The sequence below is a fragment of the Porites lutea genome, chromosome 5 (assembly GCF_958299795.1).
Source record: "Porites lutea chromosome 5, jaPorLute2.1, whole genome shotgun sequence".
Taxonomy (NCBI): domain Eukaryota; kingdom Metazoa; phylum Cnidaria; class Anthozoa; order Scleractinia; family Poritidae; genus Porites; species Porites lutea.
In genome coordinates, this window is record NC_133205.1 from 43325254 (window position 1) to 43348069 (window position 22816).

Consider the following 22816-nt stretch of genomic DNA (forward strand, 5'->3'; position numbering starts at 1 on the left):
CACATTTGCGGAAAGACACACACGAGGAATACTTTGAAATGACTCGATTATAACAGCATTTCTGGGTCTTGGTGTAGTACACAAACCTGTTACCACAACAACTATGGGTCGATGGGTTGTATGAGAGCAAGCCACATTTGCGGAAAGGCACACACGAGGAATACTTTGAAATGACTCGATTATAACAGCATTTCTGGGTCCTGGTGTAGTACACAAACCTGTTACCACAGCAACTATGGGTCGATGGGTTGTAGGAGAGCAAGCCACATTTGCGGAGAGGCACACAGGAGGAAACCTTTGGAATGACTCGATTATAACAGCATTTCTGGGTCCTGGTGTAGTAGACAAACCTGTTACCACAGCAACTATGGGTCGATGGGTTGTAGGAGAGCAAGCCACATTTGCGGAAAGGCACACACGAGGAATACTTTGAAATGACTCGATTATAACAGCATTTCTGGGTCTTGGTGTAGTACACAAACCTGTTACCACAGCAACTATGGGTCGATGGGTTGTATGAGAGCAAGCCACATTTGCGGAAAGGCACACACGAGGAATACTTTGAAATGACTCGATTATAACAGCATTTTTGGGTCCTGGTGTAGTACACAAACCTGTTACCACAGCAACTATGGGTCGATGGGTTGTAGGAGAGCAAGCCACATTTGCGGAAAGGCACACACGAGGAATACTTTGAAATGACTCGATTATAACAGCATTTCTGGGTCCTGGTGTAGTACACAAACCTGTTACCACAGCAACTATGGGTCGATGGGTTGTAGGAGAGCAAGCCACATTTGCGGAGAGGCACACAGGAGGAAACCTTTGGAATGACTCGATTATAACAGCATTTCTGGGTCCTGGTGTAGTAGACAAACCTGTTACCACAGCAACTATGGGTCGATGGGTTGTAGGAGAGCAAGCCACATTTGCGGAAAGGCACACACGAGGAATACTTTGAAATGACTCGATTATAACAGCATTTCTGGGTCTTGGTGTAGTACACAAACCTGTTACCACAGCAACTATGGGTCGATGGGTTGTATGAGAGCAAGCCACATTTGCGGAAAGGCACACACGAGGAATACTTTGAAATGACTCGATTATAACAGCATTTTTGGGTCCTGGTGTAGTACACAAACCTGTTACCACAGCAACTATGGGTCGATGGGTTGTAGGAGAGCAAGCCACATTTGCGGAAAGGCACACACGAGGAATACTTTGAAATGACTCGATTATAACAGCATTTCTGGGTCCTGATGTAGTACACAAACCTGTTACCACAGCAACTATGGGTCGATGGGTTGAAGGAGAGCAAGCCACATTTGCGGAGAGGCACACAGGAGGAAACCTTTGGAATGACTCGATTATAACAGCATTTCTGGGTCCTGGTGTAGTAGACAAACCTGTTACCACAGCAACTATGGGTCGATGGGTTATAGGAGAGCAAGCCACATTTGCGGAAAGGCACACACGAGGAATACTTTGAAATGACTCGATTATAACAGCATTTCTGGGTCCTGATGTAGTACACAAACCTGTTACCACAGCAACTATGGGTCGATGGGTTGTAGGAGAGCAAGCCACATTTGCGGAGAGGCACACAGGAGGAAACCTTTGGAATGACTCGATTATAACAGCATTTCTGGGTCCTGGTGTAGTAGACAAACCTGTTACCACAGCAACTATGGGTCGATGGGTTGTAGGAGACCAAGCCACATTTGCGGAAAGGCACACACGAGGAATACTTTGAAATGACTCGATTATAACAGCATTTCTGGGTCCTGGTGTAGTACAGAAACCTGTTGGCACAGCAACTATGGGTCGATGGGTTGTAGGAGAGCAAGCCACATTTGCGGAAAGGTACACACGAGGAATACTTTAAAATGACTCGATTATAACAGCATTTCTGGGTCCTGGTGTAGTACACAAACCTGTTACCACAGCAGCCATGGGTCGATGGGTTATAGGAGACCAAGCCACATTTGCGGAAAGGCACACACGAGGAAACCTTTGAAATGACTCGATTATAACAGCATTTCTGGGTCCTGGTGTAGTACAAAAACCTGTTTCCACAGCAACTATGGGTCGATGGGTTGTAGGAGACCAAGCCACATTTGCGGAAAGGCACACACGAGGAAACCTTTGAAATGACTCGATTATAACAGCATTTCTGGGTCTTGGTGTAGTACACAAACCTGTTACCACAGCAACTATGGGTCGATGGGTTGTAGGAGAGCAAGCCACATTTGCGGAAAGGCACACACGAGGAATACTTTAAAATGACTCTATTATAACAGCATTTCTGGGTCCTGGTGTAGTAGACAAACCTGTTACCACAGCAACTATGGGTCGATGGGTTGTAGGAGACCAAGCCACATTTGCGGAAAGGCACACACGAGGAATACTTTGAAAAGACTCGATTATAACAGCATTTCTGGGTCCTGGTGTAGTACACAAACCTGTTACCACAGCAACCATGGGTCGATGGGTTGTAGGAGACCAAGCCACATTTGCGGAAAGGCACACACGAGGAAACCTTTGAAATGACTCGATTATAACAGCATTTTTGGGTCCTGGTGTAGTACAAAAACCTGTTACCACAGCAACTATGGGTCGATGGGTTGTAGGAGACCAAGCCACATTTGCGGAGAGGAGCACACGAGGAATACTTTGAAATGACTCGATTATAACAGCATTTCTGGGTCTTGGTGTAGTACACAAACCTGTTACCACAGCAACTTTGGGTCGATGGGTTGTAGGAGAGCAAGCCACATTTGCGGAAAGGCACACACGAGGAATACTTTGAAATGACTCGATTATAACAGCATTTCTGGGTCCTGGTGTAGTACACAAACCTGTTACCACAGCAACTATGGGTCGATGGGTTGTAGGAGACCAAGCCACATTTGCGGAGAGGTACACAGGGAGAATACTTTAAAGTGATTCTACCATAGCAGCACTTTTGGGTCTTCTTATGGTATCTGTACCTGCCAGCACAGCAGCCATAGGTCAATGTATTATACTGCAACAAACCACACCGGACTCTTATAGGGTCTTCGTTTGGCTGTTCTGGTCGAGTAGACTCTTCTTCATTTCCAGGACTGTCGATTTTTTGGTTGTTGAGCTCTATTCAGAGAGAAACAGCGTGGTAAGACTGGTGATGTGGAAGAAATAACATTTTTAAAGCATTCGTTTCTGGACTTAACATTCGCTCAGAGGTAGTGAACTTAACTTTAGCGAGTGTTTACTGTGATTGTCTCGCCTTGAAGGAGTTGACCCGGCAGGAAGAGCCAAAGTATTTTTATTGATAAAAGTTTTCACGGCTAGTTTAGTGACCCTACCATATGATTAAGGAGTAACCCAGATAGCCTGGTCAAGTTTTTATTTCTGATTTTAATTTTTCATCAAGTTTTTGTAAGGAAATGTAGGAAGCGCTGGCTCGCCCAAGGTATCTCGTGTTGGCCGGCGATTGACCCTTCTACCTAAGACGGTTTTCTTCTTATAACTGTTATAATAAACGGAGCCTAGGGGTTTCAGTCCTATAGTATATCCTATAGTACATAACTACCAATCATTTTTCCCTTTCAAAAGGAATTTCTAACAACAAGCAAGGTGTTTGGGAGGTTCAAATCCTGTCGGGGACTCAGATTTTTTCTTTTTTCCAAATTCGTGACATGCTGATTAATTCATTTTCAACTTTATTTCACCGAGCTTTATAAAATTTACCATCTTTCATTCTTTCAAGCACAGGCTTTGAAAATGAAGTGCCGCTCTAGAGCTGCTCGATTCCAAATTTAGTAAAGGTCGAGATGTGAAGATTTCTAGAGAGTGGAAAACTGGTCTTAAATGAAGCATCTAGTGGTAACCATTTTGGCTAACAAATGTTAGATCAGAGGTCCGTACCAAAACTTTTGTATGCCAACTTAAATTCCCAAACGTGACGACAAATTTCCCAAAGAGAAATCTGCAACCGTGGAGCTAGTACAGAAATCATCAATGTCTGATCTGTCAAGCTATAAGGTTTATAGCCAATTGCAGGCTAAAAAAAGGCCTAAAATCAACTACAAATTGTGGAGCGGTGACGGATACAATAGTTACTTTCAAATACTTTCCAGAAGGTAATGGAATGTCGACGACAATGAAGAAAGCCACTCTTCGAAAGAAACCGTAGTCTCTCACGAAACAGATTCTTCTTAAGAAGAGACAGAAGAGATCGAACACTTAGATCATTGGTCCTGCATTCAAGAAGAAGTTCAGAAACACCACGAGGTCCAGTTCAAGGCTTTCATCAATGAGTACGATAGGAACGGATATTCAGAAAACGTGGCTACTTCCTGTCTACAGAAAATAGCTCTGCAGATAAATACGCTTAGAGAGTATCAGATGCAATGCGTGGGTGCTATCTAGAAAGACTCTAACTTCAGTAAAGTAATGGAAACCCAAAAATTTTCTTTTGTGAAACAAGATGGCAAAAGATTCGATTGGTCGAAATCAACAGAACTAACTTTCAATAAGCGAAAATTCTTGCTTAATCGATTAGTTCAATCTCTCCTTGATTACTGCAGCCTAGTCTGGGTAGCTGTGGCAAAACATTATCTACCAACCCACCAAAACTACAAAACCGTGCTGCACGAGTAATAACTTCATCAAACTTTGACGTAGATGTCGATTCCTTGTTTCACAAACTCAGCTGGAGGGACTTGAAATCTCAAAGTCAAATTCGGAACAAATCAAATATATTTTTTTTTATATAAGAATACATAAAAGGAAACGTCAGAGCTTATCTCTATCGAGGACTCTCCCTACATGAAACATAAAATAAATATACTACAATGTAAAATTTAAGAATAATTAAGAAATGGCTAAAAAAAAATTACAAAATTTCACAATACTTTCTAAGTTTACTTCGAAAAATGTTGAAAGCCTGTTCGTGCACTATCTCTTCGGGAAGAGCGTCCCACTGTTTAATAATTCTAACAAAGAATGAGTGCAAGAAACAATGAATGGTTTTCAAGTCTTTAAACGGTCTGGTTCACGAATATCTCAAGTCTAAATTCATAAAGCGAAATGAATCAAACTATTCTCTGAGGGACTCGGTAAAAAAACTTGTTCCGTTTCCAAGAACTAACTACTTGAAAAATTGTTTTAGTTACAGCGGCGCGACCCTTTGGAACAGCTTACCCTGTAACATTAGAGAGTCTGATTCATTAAATCAATTTAAACGCCTTCTCTATCATAATTTTTAGAAACACGGTATTTATGGAAATCAGGTTTTTAGTAGCATATTGTTGTAAGTTAAAATAATATTAGGATCAGGATTTTTTAGGTTTTAGGATGTTAGTCATTGTACTTGGAATTTATTGTACCTGATGAATTTTTTTACCTTGTATAAATAATGATTAAAGATTAAAGATTGTTTGTCATCCAAGCTATCCCAGAAGATGAGAAACTGCCACTACAGCATTTCAGTTCAAACTTTGTCGTGTTTCTTTTATGAATATTACCCATTGTTAAAAGGGCTTGAGTTTCGAGTGTTCAATATAACTGCGCTCGAGTAAGTGGTTTCTTAATTTGCCAACCACGACACCTAAACGCCGTCTATTGGTACCAACAACATTCAAATCCATTAGGGTCTGCTTAATGTGCCAGCTATGTCAAAAACGCCTGCCGGTAGAGCCTGAAGAATCAACGTTCTACTCGCCCCAACTCTTGTTGAGTTTCAACGTCCAAAGCGTTCGCTTTTAGGGACTTTTCCGTCACGGTAATGAAATGTATCTAAAAACCCATAGAACTAAACTGTATTTGTAAAACAGTTTACCACATGCCAGTGACAGTTTTCATTTCATGCATTTTCGGGAAGTACCGGCATTACCGTATAGTTAATAAATCAGGGAAAGAATATACTACTCCTTGTTGTTAAAATTTGGATTATTTTTGGTGATGCTTATCCGTCGCTGGGAGCGGAAAGGAGTGCAAAAGTTAATGAACAATACGGTCAAACAGACGAGTTGACTATAAAGCGAGCGCTGTATTGCAGAGGATAAAATAAACGTAGTGGCTATAAGTCCGGCAGCCGGGAAGGGTCTTAAAAAAAATCAATGCCCGGCAGTCAAAAAATTTTCTAGAATTTCTGCAAAATCCCTTTTTCTAATCGTTTGAAAGTATTCTATCTTCTAGTTAGAATTACTAGGCGATCAAGAAGACAAGAATGGCTTCGCGGATGAGCGGTTGTGGTTTCCTTTCAAATCAGTTCTGTTTTTAACTAAAGAAAAGTTCACCACAGATTTTTCTCTCGCCGACCCAACACATCTAACTCTCACAGCTCACTTTCTAGGCGGCTAATAACTGCCAAGAACTTCAACAAAGCGCACGATATGACTACCTTTTCGCCTGGCTGAGATCACTGTGCTGCGAAATGAAATTAGTTACTGTAAGATATTGAACGTGGCATTATAATTACAATTCCAGTGCTCAAAGCATGACTTCCACAAAACTATGCTCAAGGCGGCCAAAAAGGAAATATAAAATATTAAACGGCACCTAGACAACCTTAAAACTTTCACTCGTTTTAATTCACTGTTACTTGTGTTAGGGCGCTTCCCATTTGTCAGAACTGACCGGCCAGACCATTCCAGTCATAATGAGAATTTCACCTTTCATCAAAACTATCCGGGCACATCAGTCAAATCCTAAATAGCATTGCACGAGGGAGATGGTGTTTCAACAAAAACTCTTGGGAAAAAGCATTTTCATTGACAAAATGACTGGTCCGGCCGGTCAGTTCTGACTTTTCGAAAGCGCCCTTAGGTAAAGACCTTTGGGTCTAAACGGAAAATTCACAAGAGGTGGTGGGTGGGAAGGAGGGAAAACAACATATTCTCGATTTTTGGCGTACTGTCGCTTCTACACAAACCCGTAATAACGAAACGGAAAAAAAGCAGTTTTGCAAACAAGCCAAACCACTGTGCCAGACTAGAGGGACACGAAAAAGTAAAAAAGTGTCTGCTAAAAGAGTTTAAAAAATCAATCTGGATTATGATTTATTTTTTAAGGAAAACTATCTGTTTGGGTTTGTAAGCTACAATGTTTCAGTAATGTTCCCATTTTCTAGAGCGCGGGAAGCGTTTTTATATTTTCTTGTGCATGCCAGTTAAAGCAAAAGTAATAAGAGATAAAAGCTATCCTACCTTCGCTTTTCACTACTGCTGCAGTCTCGCTGACATCTTCCTCGATGCTTTCGGGACTGAAAAAGTTTCCATCGGAACTTCCTTCAATGAGCTCAGCCCCCGCCTCATCGACATTACTCTTCACGGTATCATAAGAAAGTTTCTCTTCGGAGAACACTGCAGGTGCAACAGTCAAGACTGCAAAAAACAGAACGATTGGTCGAAAAACGCCGCCCATGCTTGCTTCAGATGTGCAGCGAGCAGTAGGGTTACGACACCTTTTTTATTATGTTGCATGGGTGAAAATATGCGGAAAAAGAAGAAAGTTCACCATCTAAAGGCAGTACCGACTAAGTGCGTCATGAATAACCCTTTTGAGTGCTCAAGAGTTAGCAAAGGATGAATCAGCAATATACGAAATGCGGTATAACTGTTTTATTGACGATTATTGAATGTAACCACTAACCACAAAAATCCGGTGGTAATTAAAAAGTCGGACATAGCAAAAATGAGCTGCTGTGAACAAATACATATAAAAAATTAGTTAACTTATTTAAGTGGCTGTCGTTTATGGAAGTGCTTGTGCGTATTCTAAGCTCACAGCATCGAAGTATATGCATCCGGCCAAAATAATTGCGCTCCTCTTAGTGGTTTCATGACCAAATTCTTTACTATTGGGACAGTAATTCAACTTAGTGTGTAACTCTTCAGAGTTTCCCTTTCATTCGAATACTAAAAACGCGTCCTTTACTACAATATTAACTTGTTTCAGTAAGTTTAATATGCAAGTGATACCCCCAATAAAGTGACTAACCGCCTTACGCAATAAATTGGAACTTTCTTTGACTCCAGATAATCACGCTTATGACTCATTCGTGTAATCAATTAGCATATTGAGAACAAGAATGTTAGTAACAGGTCAGAATAGTATTTGCTGAAAACTAATATCCACGAGTTTGATAAGGATATTACGCCTTGACTTCATTAAGGGGAATAAGGAGGACAAGCCAAATAGCCAAGTTTTGATAAACTACAGACTGATTAACATCTTCTCACTACAGTTACTATTACAGTTATTATTGCCAGAAAGTCGGAATTATTGGAGAATATTACTGCAATGAAAGTAATTACTTATTTAGTAATTACTTACTTTAGTAATTAGTAATTTATTTCCTAAAGCTTTCGCCGACTATCATGTCTCACGAGTTTAGGGTCTCGGCTTATAGCCAAGGTCGGCTTGTAGGTAAATAAATACGGTACGCGGCGTAAAATATTGCTACTCCATTCTAACTTTCTGACAAAATGAGAAAAAGAAAGAAACAGATTATTTTCCGGGTTCAACTACTAAAAAGAAGAAGAGCTTGCGCAAAAAACACGTGTTATTTGGTGTTATGAAGATGTTAGAGCGAAGATAAATTCAAGCCAACGGAATTTTGTGGTACCAATAAGGAAGTAATTGTTCTGCGCTACTGGTTAACGATATTGCACACTTGATCACGCGATAGTTGTACTGAACACATACAAAGTCCACAGAAAAACGCATAACTTCACATACATATCTAGCAAATAGTTAGACAAATAGACCTAAATATTAAACTTCGTGAATTAATCTGTCTCTTTTGTAAGAAGGACCAAGCAGTGGGTTGAGAGGCAGGGTAGTATTCTTTAAAGAGCTCTACAAGGGCTTTTCAAAGTTTCATATCAACTGTTCTTTGCATTAATTACCACAAAAACCCTCATTTAAGAAGGCGTAGTCTGTCTTTAGATTTATTTCAAATAATTCTTCTTCGATAAGATAAAATCTCTTTGAAACATCAATTGAGGCCCGATCAGGTCACACGGTCTCAGTGTGCCACGCATACAGTTGGAATGGGAACATCAATTTAATTATATTCCGGATAAAGAATCTTTCCCCAACATTTATAGTTGCTAAGAAACAAGCAAAGTCATGGAAACCTGACATATTTGAAGCTTGTTGATTGTATATTGGCAAGAGAACATTAGGCAAAAGGCGTTTATGTTTTCATGGTGTTATCCAATCCAAATGGAGGTAAGGACTCAGGAGCAGACTACAAACCACACTGAAGTAATTACAGTTCCTGCATACTGTTTAGTTTTCTCACGATTCATCGGCTATTTTCTTACAAAACATTAACATCCAACTCTATTAGTGGTTACAGTTTTTCACAGTCTCCACAGTAACAAGCTTTAGTTTAATAAGAATTTCAATGTGCACATCTAAGCGTAGAGGTTCTTAATCACTAGGTTCGTTTAAGTGACTGAAGGTAAATCGAAAACACAACCATTGTAAGGTGGACAAAGGTCTTCTGCGTTGTAGCAAGAACACAAACCACATGAAGGAAGAAAGGATCAGGGACGAGGGTATAAACCATTGACATTGAGAGTCCACGGAGTTTACTGCAATAAAGCTGAGTCAACTGCGTCGATCAGTTTACTTCGGACTTTTAATGTTTCAGTCTTATTTGCTGCATTCATCGACATAAAACATTATGATCTCATGTTTGAGGCGCCTGGCATGGCGTTAAATCCTATAAGGGACAGAATATTGCACTTGTATCTCAAAGCGCTATAGCAGCTTATTATGACATACTAATTACCGGTACTTTTTGGTATTGATTGACGGCAAAAACGGATGATTGACAAGGGTCTTTAAGAAAGAAAACGAAATACTAAAGTTACTGTGTTATAAGTGAACAGACCTTTTTGGAACAGTGAATGAATACTCTGTGTACCAGGCCTGTAAATTAGATTAAATGTTATACAATACTGGCCCTTACAGATTCCATCTTTGTAGTCAACACTGTTTTTTATTATCATATCTAGTAATTTTCCGCGTTCCTTTCTACATATATAATGCTCCCGACCCTATTCCATTACATTTTCTTAATAATGAAAACATGCTGTCATTGAAACATTGTCTTTTTACCACTCATTTTTATCAAAATTATATTCCACATTATTCGTCTAAAATGCACAAGCAAAAATAACACGCGTGCTAACGCATTACGGTTGGGGAAGGCGTGATCTTTTGTTTTGTCTTGTCTTGTTTTTTCTTTGTTACCTCCAAATTACAGTTAGTGTGATTTAAGAAAGAAAAAGGAAGAAAAATAATGAAAAACTGTCGCCGTAAGTCAGCAAGTAGTAATATCATCTATTTTTAAATTCAAAACCACCAACTTTCAATTTCCTGATCACAGTCTCGGTAGTAGTTCATTTATTCCGTAATGGTTCATTACCCTTTCAGTTTCGAGTCCCTGATATTGTGGACATTTCGTGGTTCGCAAGATCACTTATCTCATATTTATTATCTGCCGCGAATTGAGTCTTCTCAATGTAGAAAGCCGATCAATACAAACAACTAAACGCTTCGCTTACTGCCTTTTTCGAAAAAAAAACTGGAATATAAAGAACTGTCCCATGATGACGCACAACATCTACATCCCTAGCTGAAATACGGTATTCATAGACGGAAATCCGTTTATGTGGCTAGCTACCCTTATGATTCTTTATAATAACCTTTCTATTCATTTTCTTTCTAGAATACCATCACTCAAGGCACCCTAAGGCGGTGTACATTCATTCTATTAGATATTATTCAAAAACTGAAAACGCTGATAATTTGTATGTTTTTCCTTCAAAATGTACTAAAAATATGCCATCGATTAACAAATGACAATATCTTGTATTAGTTAAAGAAGGAAAAATACTGAACCGAATAAAATAGGTGCAACATTAAAATATCACTAATAATATCATATGAAATATCATTATCTCTCAGATCTGTAGCATTTTATTTTTTTCTTTCTCCTTCTCTACGAACTATTTTTTTTTCCTTTCCCTATTTAACTTAATGGGGCCCTATCCATAGGCCATCACGTGGTAAGGTTTCCTCGATTCCTTGTTTTTGACAGTGAAAGTAGCTAGTTTAATGGAAACAGAAATTTAGGTTTGTGTGTAATAATGTTAGTGGTAGGTTAGATAATATTAGTATATAAACAAGTAGAACACTCTTCGGCTAATTCTGTTCTATCTTTCATTATTTTTAATCTAGTTGCGCTATTTAAACAGATGGAATCTCTCATCCTCGGAGACCCAGGGGAAGTTAGTCGGGACGGTAGAATGTTCGTTGTGAAAGTTTACAGTAAACTTTCACCACGAACATTCTATCGTCCCGACTTACTGCCCCTAGGTCTCCGAGGATGACAATCTCTGAAACCAAAATCCACAGTAAAAACAGTCTCCGTGGTGACAAATTATCAAACAAAATGACGCAGAACTTTCTGTAACTTTTTTTTTTTGCGAATTGAGACTATAGCCACACAAACTATAAGCAGAAACGCTGAAAATGTTCAGTACTTACAATTTACATAGGAAAACTGGAATTTCTGCCCGAAAAATCAAATGGTTCTCACCATTACCTTTTAGAATCTTCAGAAAACGTGGACTTTGTTCTTAGGCGATCCAACTTTTTACTCCCTTCAGACTTCTCATCTGATTTCGACATACTTTGTAGCGAGTTGTTGTCGCACCACGATTAGTTTTATAGATTTATGTTTTATTGAAGAGAAAAAATGAAACAGCTTCTAACCCCTAGTAAAACCCGTTGGCAGTTAAAAAGTCTGACCCCTCAGAAATGAGTTGCTGTGAACAAATACATACACAATTTAATTAAACAAATTATTAGAGTGAAGGTTCTTTATGAAAGCACCTGTCAGTGCGTAATCTAAGCGCTCTGACAGGATCGAAGTATATGCATCCGGCCAAAATAATTGCGCTCTTCTTAGTAGTTTCATGACCAAATTCTTTACTATTGGAACGGTAATTCAACTTAGTGTGTAACTCTTCAGAGTTTCCTTTTCATTCGAATACTAAAAACGCGTCCTTTACTACAATATTAATTTGTTTCAGTAAGTTTAATATGCAAGTGATACCCCCAATAAAGTGACTAACCGCCTTATACAATAAATTGAAACTTTCTTTGACTCCAGATAATCACGCTTATGACTCATTCGTGTAATCAATTAGCATATTGAGAACAAGAATGTTAGTAACAGGTCAGAATAGTATTTGCTGAAAACTAATATCCACGAGTTTGATAAGGATATTACGCCTTGACTTCATTAAGGGGAATAAGAAGGACAAGCCAAATAGCCAAGTTTTGATAATCTACAGACTGATTAACATCTTCTCACTACAGTTACTATTACAGTTATTATTGACAGTCGGAATTATTGGAGAATATTACTGCAATAAACCTCATTACGTAACGCAAAATATTGCTTGTCAATTCTGACTTTCTGAGAAAATAGAGTTCAACCACTAAAAAGAAGAAGAGCTTGCGCAAACAACACGTGTTATTTGGTGTTATAAAGATTTCGGAGCGAAGATACATTCAAGCCAAAGGAATTTTGTGGTACCAATAAGGAAGTAATTGTTCTGCGCTACTGGTTAGCGATATTGCACATTTGATCATGCGATAATTGTACTGAACACATACAAAGTCCACGGAAAACGCATAACTTCACATACATATCTAGCAAATAGTTAGACACATAGATCTGAATATTAAACTTCGTGAATTAATCTGTCTCTTTTGTAAGAAGAACCAAGCAGTGGGTTGAGAGGCAGGGTGGTATTCTTTGAAGAGCTGTACACGGGCTTTTCAAAGTTTCATATCAACTGTTCTTTGCATTAATTACAACAAAAACTCTCGTTCAAGTAGGCGTAGTCAGTCTTCAGATTTATTTGAAATAATTCTTCTTCGATAAGATAAAATCTCTTTGAAACATCAATTGATGCCCGATCAGGTCACATGGTCTCAGTGTGCCACGCATACAGTTGAAATGGGAACATCAAGTTAATTATATTCCGGATAAAGAATCTTTCCCCAACATTTATAGTTACTAAGAAACAAGCAAAGTCATGGAAACCTGACATATTTGAAGCTTGTTGATTGTATATTGGCAAGAGAACATTAGGCGAAGGCGTTTATGTTTTCATAGTGTTGTCCAATCTAAATGGAGGTAAGGACTCGGGAGCAGACTACAAACCACACTGAAGTAATTACAGTTCCTGCATACTGTTTAGTTTTCTCACTATTCATCGGCTATTTCCTTACAACACAGTAACATCCAAATCTATTAGTGGTTACAATTTTTCACAGTCTCACAGTAACCAGCTTTAGTTTAATAAGAATTTCAATGTGCACATCTAAGCGTACAGGTTCTTAATCACTAGGTTCGTTCAAGTGACCCTTGTCGTATGTTTGCATAAATTGAAATGAAGATATACTCGACGCCGTTGTAATAGCAATTTAAGTAATTGGTAAACTCGAAAATTTCGGGGCTTTAGCCAGATAGAGCTTTTGGCGTCTACGTTAACGCTGCAGTACTCTTTCACTAAGCTATGAAGACCCATACATTGGGAGCAGGCAATTGTGCTTAGTCCATTTTACTCTGGTGAAAGGAATGAAACTGTGACGATCATACCTTCACGTAAATTCGTATATTTGCAGTTTACATCATCTTCATGTTATTGTTCACGTAGTTGGTCTGGTTCAAACGGGCACTCCAATCATGAAGTTGAAAAGAACTTGTAAACTGGCAACCTATTTTCAACAGCTCTTTTAAAAAGTGTCTTGTTAAAGTTTTCTTTTCTTTGTTTTAATTACTTACTTATAGCCAGAAAACATCTGCGTTAATTATATTGTAAGAAAAATTTAAATGGAAATACTACAACCAAGATGTGGATGACTGAAGGTAAATCGAAAACACAACTATTGTACGGTGGACAAAGGTCTCCTGCGTTGTAGCAAGAACACAAACCACATGAAGGAGGAAAGGATGAGGGACGAGGGTATAAACCATTGACATTGAGAGTCCACGGAGTTTACTGCAATAAAGCTGAGTCAACTGCGTCGATCAGTTTACTTCGGACTTTTAATGTTTCAGTCTTATTTGCTGCATTCATCGATATAAAAGATTATGGTCTCATGTTTGAGGCGCCTGGCATGGCGTTAAATCCTATAAGGGACAGAATATTGAACTTGTACCTCAAAGCGCTATAGGAGCTTATTATGACAAACAAATTACCGGTACTTTTTGGTATTGATTGACGGCAAAAACGGATGATTGACAAGGGTCTTTAAGAAAGAAAACGAAAAAAAAGTTACTGTGTTAGAAGTGAATAGACCGTTTTTAGAACAGTGAATGAATACTCTGTGTACCAGGCCTGTAAATTAGATTAAATGTTGTACAATACTGGCCCTTACAGATTCCATCTTTGTAGTCAACACTGTTTTTTATTATCATATCTAGTAATTTTCCGCGTTCCTTTCTGCATATATAATGCTCCCGACCCTATTCCATTACATTTTCTTAATAATGAAAACATGCTTTCATTGAAACATTGTCTTTTTACCACTCATTTTCATTAAAATTATATTCCACATTACTCGTCTAAAATGCACAAGCAAAAATAACACGCGTGCTAACGCATTACGGTTGGGGAAGGCGTGATCTTTTGTTTTGTCTTGTCTTGTTTTTTCTTTGTTACCTCCAAATTACTCTTAGTGTGATTTAAGAAAGAAAAAGGAAAAAAAATAATGAAAAACTGTCGCCGTAAGTCAGCAAGTAGTAATATCATCTATTTTTAAATTCAAAACCAGCAACTTTCAATTTCCTGATCACAGTCTCGGTAGTAGTTCATTTATTCCGTAATGGTTCATTACCCTTTCAGTTTCGAGTCCCTGATATTGTGGACATTTCGTAGCTATTTCGTCGTTCGCAAGATCACTTATCTCATATTTATTATCTACCGTGAATTAAGTCTTCTCAATGTACAAAGCCGATCAATACAAACAACTAAACGCTTCGCTTACTGCCTTTTTCGAAAAATCACTTGAATATAAAGAACTGTCCCATGATGACGCACAACATTTACATCCCTAGCTGAAATACAGTACTCATAGACGGAAATCCGTTTAAGTGGCTAGCTACCGTTATGATTCTTTATAACAACCTTTCTATTCATTTTCTTTCTAGAATACCATCACTCAAGGCACCCTAAGGCGGTGTACATTCATTTTATTAGATATTATTCAAAAACTTAAAACGCTGATAATTTGTATATGTTTTTCCGTCAAAATGTACTAAAGATATGCCATCGATTAACAAATGACAATATCTTGTATTAGTTAAAGAAGGAAAAATACTGAACCGAATAAAAGAGGTGCAACATCAAAATATCACTAATAATATCATATGAAATATCACTATCTGTCAGATCTGTAACATTTTATTTTTTTCTTTCTCCTTCCCTACGAACTATTTTTTTTTTCCTTTCCCTATTTAACTTAATGGGGCCCTATCCATAGGCCATCACGTGGTAAGGTTTCCTCGATTCCTTGTTTTTGACAGTGGAGGTAGCTAGTTTAATGGAAACAGAAATTTAGGTTTGTATGTAATAATGTTAGTGGTAGGTTAGATAATATTAGCATATAAACAAGTGGAACACTCTTCGGCTTATTCTGTTCTATCTTTCATTATTTTTAATCTAGTTGCGCTATTTAATCATATGGAATCTCTCATCCTCGGAGACCCAGGGGAAGTTAGTCGGGACGATAGAATGTTCGTGGTGAAAGTTAAGTTTACTGTAAAGCTTTCACCACGAACATTCTATCGTCCCGACTTACTGCCCCTAGGTCTCCGAGGATGAGAATCTCTGAAACCAAAATCCACAGTAAAAACAATCTCCGAGGTGACAAATTATCAAACAAAATGATGCAGAAAACTCTGCTACTTTTTTTTTTGTCGAATTGAGACTATCGCCACACAAACTATAAGCAAAAAAGCTGAAAATATGGAGTACTTGCAATTAACATAAGAAAACTGGAATTTCTGCCCGGAAAATCAAATGGTTCTCACCATTACCTTTAGAATCTTCAGAAAACGTGGACTTTGTTCTTAGGCGATCCAACTTTTCACTCCCTTCAGACTTCTCATCTGATTTCGATGTACTTTGTAGCGAGTTGTTCTCGCACCACGATTAGTTTTATAGATTTATGTTGTATTGAAGCGAACAAATGAAACAGCTTCTAACCCCTAGTAAAACGCGTTGGCAGGTAAAAAGTCTAACCCCTCAGAAATGAGTTGCTGTAAACAAATACATATACAAATTAATTAAACAAATTATTACAGTGAATGTTCTTTACGAAAGCACCTGTGTGTGCGTGATCTAACCGCTCTGACAGGATCGAAGTATATACATCCGGCCAAAATAACTCCGCTCTTCTTAGTGGTTTCATGACCAAATTCTTTACTATTGGAGCAGTAATTCAACTTATTGTGTAACTCTTCAGAGTTTCCTTTTCATTCGAATACTAAAAACGCGTCCTTTGCTCCAATATTAAATTGTTTCAGTAAGTTTAATATGCAAGTGATACCCCCAGTAAAGTGACTAACCGCCTTATACAATAAATTGGAACTTTCTTTGACTCCAGATAATCACGCTTATGACTCATTCGTGTAATCAATTAGCATATTGAGAACAAGAATGTTAGTAACAGGTCAGAATAGTATTTGCTGAAAACTAATATCCACGAGTTTGATAAGGATATTACGCCTTGACTTCATTAAGGGGAATAAGAAGGACAAGCCAAATAGCCAAGTTTTGATAATCTACAGACTGATTAACATCTTCTCACTACAGTTACTATTACAGTTATTATTGACAGTCGGAATTATTGGAGAATATTACTGCAATAAACCTCATTACGTAACGCAAAATATTGCTTGTCAATTCTGACTTTCTGAGAAAATAGAGTTCAACCACTAAAAAGAAGAAGAGCTTGCGCAAACAACACGTGTTATTTGGTGTTATAAAGATTTCGGAGCGAAGATACATTCAAGCCAAAGGAATTTTGTGGTACCAGTAAGGAAGTAATTGTTCTGCGCTACTGGTAAGAGATATTGCACACTTGATCATGCGATAATTGTACTGAACACATACAAAGTCCACGGAAAACGCATAACTTCACATACATATCTAGCAAATAGTTAGACAAATAGATCTGAATATTAAACTTAGTGAATTAATCTGTCTCTTTTGTAAGAAGGACCAAGCAGTGGGTTGAGAGGCAGGGTGGTATTCTTTGAAGAGCTCTACAAGGGCTTTTCAAAGTTTCATATCAACTGTTCTTTGCATTAATTACCACAAAAACTCTCTTTCAAGTAGGCGTAGTCAGTCTTTAGATTTATTTCAAATAATTCTTCTTCGAAAGATGAAATCTCTTTGAAACATCAATTGATGCCCGATCAGGTCACATGGTCTCAGTGTGCCACGCATGCAGTTGAAATGGGAACATCAAGTTAATTATATTCCGGATAAAGAATCTTTCCCCCAACATTTATAGTTACTAAGAAACAAGCAAAGTCATGGAAACCTGACATATTTGAAGCTTGTTGATTGTATATTGGCAAGAGAACATTAGGCAAAAGGCGTTTATGTTTTCATAGTGTTGTCCAATCCAAATGGAGGTAAGGACTCAGGAGCAGACTACAAACCACACTGAAGTAATTACAGTTAGTGCATGCAGTTTAGTTTTCTCACGATTCATCGTCTATTTCCTTACAACACAGTAACATCCAACTCTATTAGTGGTTACAGTTTTTCACAGTCTCACAGTAACAAGCTTTAGTTAATAAGAATTTCAATATGCACATCTAAGCGTACAGGTTCTTTCTTAATCACTAGGTTCGTTCAAGTGACCCTTGTTGTAATTTTGCGTAACACTGTTTGCATAAATTGAAATGAAGATATACTCGACGCCGTTGTAATAGCAATTTAAGTAATTGGTAAACTCGAAAATTTCGGGGCTTCAGCCAGATAGAGTTTTTGGCGTCTACGTTAACGCTGAAGTACTCTTTCACTAAGCTATGAAGACCCATACATTGGGAGCAGGCAAATGTGCTTAGTCCATTTTACTCCGGTGAAAGGAATTAAACTGTGACGATCATACCTTCACGTAAATTCGTATATTTGCAGTTTACATCATCTTCATGTTATTGTTCACGTAGTTGGTCTGGTTCAAACAGGCACTCCAATCATGAAGTTGAAAAGAACTTGTAAACTGGCAACCTATTTTCAACAGCTCTTTTAAAAAGTGTCTTGTTAAAGTTTTCTTTTCTTTGTTTTAATTACTTACTTATAGCCAGAAAACATCTGCGTTAATTATATTGTAAGAAAAATTTAAATGGAAATACTACAACCAAGATGTGGATGACTGAAGGTAAATCGAAAACACAACTATTGTACGGTGGACAAAGGTCTCCTGCGTTGTAGCAAGAACACAAACCACATGAAGGAGGAAAGGATGAGGGACGAGGGTATAAACCATTGACATTGAGAGTCCACGGAGTTTACTGCAATAAAGCTGAGTCAACTGCGTCGATCAGTTTACTTCGGACTTTTAATGTTTCAGTCTTATTTGCTGCATTCATCGATATAAAAGATTATGGTCTCATGTTTGAGGCGCCTGGCATGGCGTTAAATCCTATAAGGGACAGAATATTGAACTTGTACCTCAAAGCGCTATAGGAGCTTATTATGACAAACAAATTACCGGTACTTTTTGGTATTGATTGACGGCAAAAACGGATGATTGACAAGGGTCTTTAAGAAAGAAAACGAAAAAAAAGTTACTGTGTTAGAAGTGAATAGACCGTTTTTAGAACAGTGAATGAATACTCTGTGTACCAGGCCTGTAAATTAGATTAAATGTTGTACAATACTGGCCCTTACAGATTCCATCTTTGTAGTCAACACTGTTTTTTATTATCATATCTAGTAATTTTCCGCGTTCCTTTCTGCATATATAATGCTCCCGACCCTATTCCATTACATTTTCTTAATAATGAAAACATGCTTTCATTGAAACATCGTCTTTTTACCACTCATTTTCATTAAAATTATATTCCACATTACTCGTCTAAAATGCACAAGCAAAAATAACACGCGTGCTAACGCATTACGGTTGGGGAAGGCGTGATCTTTTGTTTTGTCTTGTCTTGTTTTTTCTTTGTTACCTCCAAATTACTCTTAGTGTGATTTAAGAAAGAAAAAGGAAAAAAATAATCGAGACCCAGGGGAAGTAAGTCGGGACGATAGAATGTTCGTGGTGAAAGTTTACTGTAAAACTTTCACCACGAACATTCTATCGTCCCGACTTACTGCCCCTAGGTCTCCGAGGATGACAATCTCTGAGACCAAAATCCACAGTAAAAACAGTCTCTGAGGTGACAAATTATCAAACAAAATGATGCAGAACTTTCTGTTACTTTTTTTTTTTCGAATTGAGACTCTAGCCACACAAACTATAAGCAGAAACGCTGAAAATGTTCAGTACTTACAATTTACACAGGAAAACTGGAATTTCTGCCCGGAAAATCAAATGGTTCTCACCATTACCTTTTAGAATCTTCAGAAAACGTGGACTTTGTTCTTAGGCGATCCAACTTGTTACTCCCTTCAGACTTCTCATCTGATTTCGATATACTTTGTAGCGAGTTGTTCTTTCACCACGATTAGTTTTATAGATGTATGTTTTATTGAAGAGAAAAAATGAAACAGCTTTTAACCCCAAGTAAAACACGTTGGCAGTTAAAAAGTCTGACCGCTCAAAAATGAGTTGCTGTAAACAAATACATATACAAATTAATTAAACAAATTATTAGAGTGAATGTTCTTTATGAAAGCACCTATGTGTGCGTGATCTAACCGCTCTGACAGGATCGAAGTATATGCATCCGGACAAAATGAATGGTCTCTTCTTGGTAGCTTCTCATTAACAAAATCTATAGTATTGGACATCTACTTCAACTTCGCGACTTATCAAGAGCTCTTTTTTGTTCAGTTACTTCAAACGCGTCCTTTATTTCAGTATTAAAACTCTTCAGTCAGGTTAATATGCAAGTGATATCCCCAATACAGTGACTAACCGCGGAATACAATAAAATAGACATTCTTTTGACTTCAGATAAATATGCTTATGACTTCTTGTCTTGTGTCAATAAACATGTTGCTAGTCAGAATATTTTTTGCTGAAAACTATTATCCAAGAGTTTGATTAGAAAAAGCACTTAGCCTCGACTTCATTAAGGGGAATCAGACGGTCCCTTTCAATCGTGCTCGCCGTCTTTCTCTTAGAGCCAGGTACACACTATCTGCGATTTATGTGCGCGTCCAATACTCCGTTTCTGCTACCTTTTTTTATAATATACAGACTGATTAGCATTCTGTTATTACAGTTATTATTACAGTTATTATTGACTATCGAAATTCTTGGAGAATTTTATTGTGACGCAAGTCATTATGCCTCAAGCAATATTGTTAGTTCATGCTGATTGACTTTCTGAGAAAGTGAGAAAACGGAACAAACGGGTTATTTTCGGAGTTTGGCTATTAAAGAAACAGTTCGCTCAAACAACACGAATAGTTGTACAGAACAAATACAAGGTCCACGGAAAACAGCACATATCTAGCAAACAGTTGAGCAAAAGAGACCTAAATATCAAGTTTAAGTGAATTAATCTGTCTCTTGTGTAACAAGGACTAGATAGTAGACAGAGACGTAGACTGTTATTCATTAAAGAGGTCTGCAAGAGCTTTAAGTGCCTGTCTTGCCGCCATCAAAATCGTTATATCCAAAAAAGTCAACAGTTTGTTTATTGGTGTCAAAAGTTGCAGACGGGTTTTATTCCGTTTTCTCCTTTTTCAGTAGTGATCAGCAAACGTTCAGGAGCAAGAAAAAGTTTCCGCACGGTAAAACGGCTATGGATAGTCATAGGACGCCTCGGTGACGCTTATATTTTTTAGCTCTATAACAGTTAAGAGAAGAACGTAAGGTAAAACTTAATTAAAATAAAACACAAGAATCGAGATTAACTTCAAATAGTTATCGTACAACTAGTGTCCGGATCTTATACCTTATAAGAATTAAGGGTGCTTTATTCAAGTTATTAGGAAGGATTCTACCGTTTAATAAATATGCTCGCTATAAAAGTAGGTGTAGTCAGTCTTTTCATTCACTTCAATAATTCTTTTTCGGTAATTTGTAATAAGAACTATATGAAACACCAATTGATCCTCCATCAGGTTACGTGGTCACTTTAGGTGTGCCACGCATGCCGTTGGAGTGTTAACATCTAGTTTAATTATTCTCCGTATGAAGCGTCTTTATCAACATTTATTGTTACTCGTGGATACCTGACATATTCGACGTTTTTTGATTGTGTTAGCAAGAGAACATAAGGCACGAGGCTTTTATGTTCTCATGACGTTGGCCGATTCGAATGGGGGTAAGGACTCACGAGCAGACTACAAAGCACACTGAAAGAGTTACCGTTCCTGCTTTCAGTTTAGTTTTCTCACGCTTCATTGCCTATTTCCTTGCAACACAGTAACATCCAACTCTATTAGTGGTTACAGTTTTTCATAGTCTCACAGTAAAAAGTTTTAGTTTAATAAGAATTTCAATGCGCAGATCTAAGCCTACAGGTTCTTCAGACTAGGTTAGACCAAGTGGCCAGCGTTGTGATTTTGCGTAACACTGTTTACGTAAGTTGAAATGGAGATATTATCGATGCAGTTGTAATAGGAATTTAAGAAAATGGTAGAGCCGAACATTTCAGGGCTTCAGCCGGATTAGAGCCCTTGGCGTCTAAGTTAACGCCGCAGTACTCTTCGACTAAGCTGTGAAGACCCATACATTAGGGGCAGGTACATTTGCTGAGTTCATTTTACCCCGATGAAAGGAATGAAACTGCAACGATCGTGCCTTCACGTAAATTCGTATATTTGCATTTTACATTGTCTTCATTTTACGACCTCTTACTGTTGAAGTAGCTGGTCTGGTTTAGACAGGCAGTCCAATAATGAAGAGGCAACGAACTTGTTAACTTTGGCAGCCTATTCTCGACAACTCTTTTAAAAAGCGTCTTCTTAAAGTTTTATTTTCTTCGTTTTAATTACTTACGTAAAGCCAGAAAATATCTGAATGATATTGTAAGAAAAATTTAGATGGAAATACTACAACCAAGATGTGGATGACTAAAGGTAAATTCAAAACGCAACCACTGTAAGGAGGACAAAGTTCTTCTGCTTTGTAGCAAGAACACAAGCCGCATGAAGGAAGAGGGGATGAGGGACGAGAGTATAAACCATTGCACATTACGAGTCCACGGAGTTTACTGCAATAAATGAGCTGAGTCAACTGCGTCGATCAGTTTACTTCGGACTTTTAATGTTTCAGTCTTATTTGTTGCATTCATCGACAATAAACTTTAGGGTCTCATGTTTGAGGCGCCTGGTATTGCCTTAAATCCTATAAGGGACAGAATATTGAACTTGTATCTCAAAGCGCTATAGGAGCTTATTATGACAAACTAATTACCGGTACTTTTTGGTATTGATTGGCGGTAAAAACGGATGATTGACAAGGGTCTTTAAGAAGGAAAACAAAACACTAAAGTTACTGTGTTAGAAGTGAACAGACGTTTTTAGAACAGTTTATGTATATGTTGTGTACCAGGCCTGTAACTTAGATTAAGTGTTATACAATGTTTTGGTTC